Below are 6000 nucleotides of genomic sequence, written 5' to 3'. Positions count from 1 at the left end.
TCAGGTTGGCCTCAGACATATCTTTGCCCAGACTGTCCAGATTTTCTCTCCATAGCTGGCCTCAGTGTCCCTTCTGTGCTCTCACTAGCACTTCTCTCTGTTCCACCTTTGCTTCCACGTAGCCCTCCCTGCATCACTTTATTCTGTGGGTCCCCAAGATGACTGAACATCTGCCCCTGGTATTTTTTATTTTTAAAGCCAGACATCCATTTTTGGGCAGAGGCTGTTGGGAATTGAGATTCCCCAGAGAGATAAGGGCTTCGCCTCGGGCTCCCAGATTTGGCCTGGAGCCTGCCTGGAGCTATTCTGGGTCTTGGGAGAAAGGCAGACCTTCTGGCAACCTGACTGAGCAGCAGCCCCTTAGTCTCCCTGGGGTGGTATGGGAAGGGGCAACACACTTCTGTGAGAGCAGAATTTCTCCCAGGCCCAGCACTCTGTGTCCAGTTGGCTGGACTTGGATTTCTTTCTCCAGAAGTGACCATTGGCCTTGGTGACTCTCTTGCTCTCTCTCTGGGGACCATCCAGACTTTTTTTTTTTTTTGCCAGTCCTGGGCCTTGGACTCAGGGCCTGAGCACTGTCCCTGGCTTCTTTTTGCTCAAGGCTAGCACTCTGCCACTTGAGCCACAGCGCCACTTCTGGCCGTTTTCCATATAAGTGATGCTGGGGAATCGAACCCAGGGCTTCATGTATACAAGGCAAGCACTCTTGCCACTAGTCCATATTCCCAACCCTAGACTTTTTTTTTTGTTTTTTCTCTCCACTGCTTCATCCCTCTTGCACTAGGAAGCCTGTGCAATGTATCCAAGATAGCTTACTTCTGTTTTCTTTCCTGACAGTGTCAGACAAAATCTGTTCTAAGAGGCTCTTGTCTGGCCAGTAGACCTGGCACCAGCTCTGGCTCTGAACCTAATTTAGAAGTGGCACAAAGAGAAGCAAAGTTGCCAAGTCCAGGTCTTGGTTTGTCCACCCCTCCCACCAATACCACCCACAAGTCCCATCTTTTCTTCCTTCTATGGCAAAAAAATGGAGCAGTTTCTACTTTCCAGACTCTGAATTCCTCTCACTCTTCTTAGAATCCATGTGGATTCTATACATGCTTTACACACACTCTTGGCATGTTTCAGCTGAATCGTTGGATTGTTTCTTGTCCATACAGGAGATGCCACATTTGTTTTGAATGCCAGTGACAATGATTTCAAATAGTACAACGTGTACACATCAAAAAAATTCTCTCTCCAGGAGCTGGGAGTTTGGCCTAGTCATAGAGTGCTTGCCTAGCATGCACGAAGCCCTGGGTTCAATTCCTTGGTACCCCATACATAGAAAAAACTAGAAGTGGTACTGTGGGCTCAAGTGGTACAGCTCTAGCCTTGAGTACAGAGAGGATCAGGGACAGAGCCCAAGCCCTGAGTTCAAGCCCAGGACTGGCAAAAAAAAAAAAAAATCTCGGGGCTGGGGATATGGCCTAGTGGCAAGAGTGCCTGCCTCATATACATGAGGCCCTGGGTTTGATTCCCCAGCACCACATATATGGAAAACGGCCAGAAGTGGCGCTGTGGCTCAAGTGGCAGAGTGCTAGCCTTGAGCAAAAAGAAGCCAGGGACAGTGCTCAGGCCCAGAGTCCAAGCCCCAGGACTGGCCAAAAAAAAAAAAAATCTCTCCTCTTTCTCTTCTCTCTCAGCATAGAGCAGGTATGAAGTGGTCCAGGGAAGCAGCCCAGCCTGAGTCACTGAATTCAGGCACATACCCCATACTCTGCATGAACTGGGCCCAGGGACCATGGGTAGCTTGGATGGCGTCTCTCATCCAAACCCTTTCTTCTGAGTGCTGAGAATGGCAGACATTTCTCTGGCCATGAAAATAGCAAGGGGACTTTATTGGGAGTATTTCTCCAATTCTCTATGAACTGACCGGATATGCTTAGTTGGGAGAGAAACAAAAATGGAGGTTCCTCTCCCTGATGGCCCAAAGTTTCAAACCATCCCTCTTTCCCTACTTACTTTCATGCACATCCCAAGTGACTTTAGTGTCTTCCAAGAGGACTGGAACCTCTGACAGCATCTTTCCTCTCCTGGGTTCTTCTCAGCTCAGCTTCACTCCCTGGTTTTGTCAGGCCCAGCAATATCAGATGGCCTCAAAATTCCCAGCCATATACTTGTGTCTCTCCCCCGCTCCACTCTTTCTCTCCCCACACCCTCACGCCATGGCTGGCTTTTTTCATGAGCTGTGTGTGTGTTGGTCCTGGGACTTGAACTCAGGGCGTGCTTACTGTTCCTGAGCTTTTTTTTTTTTTTTTTTTTTTGCCAGTCCTGGGGCTTGGACTCAGGGCCTGAGCACTGTCCCTGGCTTCTTCTTGCTCAAGGCTAGCACTCTGCCATTGAGCCACAGCGCCACTTCTGGCCATTTTCTGTATATGTGGTGCTGGGGAACCGAACCCAGGGCCTTATGTATACAAGGCAAGCACTCTTGCCACTAGGCCATATCCCCAGCCCTGTTCCTGAGCTTTAATGCTCAAGGCTAGCATGCTACCATTTATGCCCACAGGTCCACTTCCAGCTTTTCTGGTGGTTTACTGAAGATGAGTCTCAAGAATTTTCCAGCCCATGCTGGCTTCAAACTGCAAATCTCAGATCTCAGCCTCCTGAGTAGCTAGGATTACAAGCATGAGTCACCAGCACCTGAATTCAAATGTCCAAAATTTCTGTTAGTTGTCTTGATAACCTGAAGATCAGCTATAGCAGGTACAACTGATTTAAGATACCCTCTGAAAGAAAAATTTAACTTAAAAAAAAAAACCCAGCAACTATTGTTTCCATGTGGATTTGGAAAACATGCTGTTGTTCTATTTTAGCAGAATGTTCAGGCCCAGTCTGAATGGTTCAAATCTACAACAGCATTGTCATAAAAGAGGCCTTGGACTAAGTGCAATTAGCAATGCTAGATAAGGACATAGGGAAGAGTGCATGGTGTGAACAGTATTTCTCAGTGTGAGGGGTGTTAGCTGAAGAGTGAAAAAGCAAAAGTAGAAAACCGTGGTTTAAATAATTTTAAGCCAGTTCCTTTAATGCAGAACTTCTGGTACTTAGCACTATTAAGTGTCTAGAAGAAAGAGAACAGTGCCAGGCACTGGTGGCTCATGCCTGTAATCCTAACTATTCAGGAGGTTGAGATCTGAGGATTGTGGTTTGAAGCCAGCCTGGGCAGGAACAGTCCATGAGACTCTTATCTCCAATTAACCACCAGAAAACCAGGAGTGGAACTGTGGCTCAAAGTGGTAGAGTGCTAGCCTTGAGCACAAAATCTCAGGGACAGGGGCTGGGGATATGGCCTAGTGGCAAGAGTGCTTGCCTCGTATACATGAGGCCGTGGGTTTGATTCCCCAGCACCACATATACAGAAAATGGCCAGAAGCGGCGCTGTGGCTCAAGTGGTAGAGTGCTAGCCTTGAGCAAGAAGAAGCCAGGGACAGTGCTCAGGCCCTGAGTCCAAGCCCCAGGACTGGCCAAAAAAAAAAAAATCTCAGGGACAGCACCCAGGCTCTGAGTTCAAGCCCCACAACCAGAAAGATGAAAGGAAAGAAGGAAGGAAGGAAGGAAGGAAGGAAGGAAGGAAGGAAGGAAGGAAGGAAGGAAGGAAGGAAGGAAAAGAGAAAAAGAACAAAACAAACTTTCCAATCTCCTTTGTGACCATCACATTCTTTTTCACAATGGTTGTAGTAGTGTCCTGACAGGTGGTTAATTGGAGATAAGAGTCTCAAGGACTTTCTGCCTGGGCTGGTTTTGAACCACAGTCCTCAGATCTCAGCCTCCTGAGTAGCAAGGATTACAGACATAAATGAGCCTGTGAAAGTTTCTTCTATGTATTACTACTTCATTCTTTTTTCATGTAAAAATGAACATTTAATATAAAAATGTCTATCGTGTGAATATCACATTTTGTGCAGTCACGCATCATTCATTCATGATAGATATTTGAGCTGTTTCCACTAGGTTAACTGTGAATAGTGCTGCGTTCACATTATGTACAAGTGTTTGTATGGTCATATGTTGCATTCTTTTGGAATATGTACTTAGGACTGAAATCTCTGGGTCATATAACCTTCTGGAGACAACTATTTTCCAAAGGGGCCACACCATTTTCAAATCCACTAGCCATGTATGACAGTTCCAACTTCTCTACATTCTTGCCAATACTTTTACTATGTTTGGTTTGTTTGTTTTTTGTCGGCCATGTGGCTTGAACTCAGGGCCTGGGTGTGGTCTCTGAGCTCTTTTGCTCTAGTCTAGTGCTCTATCACTTTACCTTACAGTACTACTTCTGTTGTTTTTGTTTTTTCTGGTGGTTAATTGGAAATAACAGTCTTATGGACTTTCCTGCCTGGGCTGCCTTTGAACTCTGATTCTCAGATCTCAGCCTCCTGAGTAGCCACCAGCACCAGGCTGTTTGGTTGTTTGTTCTTTTTTCCAGTGTTGGGACTTGAATTCAAGGCCTGGGCACTGTCCCTGAGCTTCTTTTGCTCAAGGTTAGCACTCTACCACTTGAGTTGCAGCACCACTTCTAGCCTTTTCTGTTTATGTGGTACTGAGGAATGGAACCCAGGGCTTCATGCATGCTAGACAAGCATTCTACCAGTAAGCCACATTCCTAGACCTGTTTGTTTTTAATAGCCCATCCTTAGAGTGCTGGAAGTGAAATCTTCTTGTGCCTTTGATTGGCATTTCTTCAATGGCTAATAATCCAAAAGCTGAATTTCAAATTAGGAGTGATTGTCTACCTAATTTTCCTTGTCACCTGATGTAGTGATAGCTCTGCAGAGCTTGTAGGTCTCCACTTATTCTTTTCCCACAACAGCATGGTGATAGCTCTGCACTGTAATTATGGCTAGCCAACCTGCTACTTAAAAGCCTTCTTAAGAACTCTGTGGGTGATAGGCCCTGTGTTGGGTGCCCTGGATACAGAGAGCAAGATTTCACCCTTTCCTGTGTATTCCAATCCTCAATTTCTCATCTCCTAGCCATGTGACCTTGGATGCGGTGTCTCATTTTTCTCAAGCCCAGAAAATAAGATTTCACTGGGAATTACAAGTAAAGTATTTAGTACAGAGTCGAACACATAGCTAATGCTCAGTAAGTCTCTGTTATGGTTAAAGGTGAAGCCATAAAATTATGTTTTAACAAATTCTATCTATGGGCTAGGAATATGACCTAGTGTCAAGAGTGCTTACCTCGCATACTTGATGCCCTGGGTTCGATTCCTCAGCACCACATATATAGAAAAGGCCAGAAGTGGCACTGTGGCTCAAGTTGGCAGAGTGCTAGCCTTGAGCAAAACAAAGCCAGGGACAATGCTCAGGCCCTGAGTTCAAGCCCCAGGATTGACAAAAAAAAATTCTATCTATAATATACTGTGTGTGTGTGTGTGTGTGTGTGTGTGTGAGCGAGAGAGAGAGAGAGAGAGAGAGAGAGATGAGATTCTGGGGCACAAATTCAGGGCCTTGTGCATGCTAGGTAAGCATTCTACCACTCCAGCCCTAAATAAATGTTAACAACAATGTGTAATCAGTTATGATAGAGGAAATTAAAAGTACATGCCAGCTCTTAAAAGGTAAGTCAAGTATCACAGGAACACATATTGGGGACCTCTCACCCAAGTCCAGGGTCTACAAAAGACTACCCAGAGGAAGTCACTTCTTTTTTTAAAATTTGGTATGCTGGGCTGGGGATATAGCCTAGCGGCAAGAGTGCCTGCCTCGGATACACGAAGCCCTAGGTTCGATTCCCCAGCACCACATATACAGAAAAAGGCCAGAAGCGGCGCTGTGGCTCAAGTGGCAGAGTGCTAGCCTTGAGCGGGAAGAAGCCAGGGACAGTGCTCAGGCCCTGAGTCCAAGGCCCAGGACTGGCAAAAAAAACAAAACAAAAAAAAACACAAAAAAATTTGGTATGCATACAAATTATTGAGGCTTGAACTTGGAGCCTCATACTTGTTTTCTTCTTTAG

This window comes from Perognathus longimembris, chromosome 17 (assembly GCF_023159225.1).
Source record: "Perognathus longimembris pacificus isolate PPM17 chromosome 17, ASM2315922v1, whole genome shotgun sequence".
In the NCBI taxonomy this organism is placed as follows: Eukaryota; Metazoa; Chordata; class Mammalia; order Rodentia; family Heteromyidae; genus Perognathus; species Perognathus longimembris.
The sequence above is the reverse complement of the archived record's forward strand: the minus strand, read 5'-3'. Positions refer to the sequence as shown.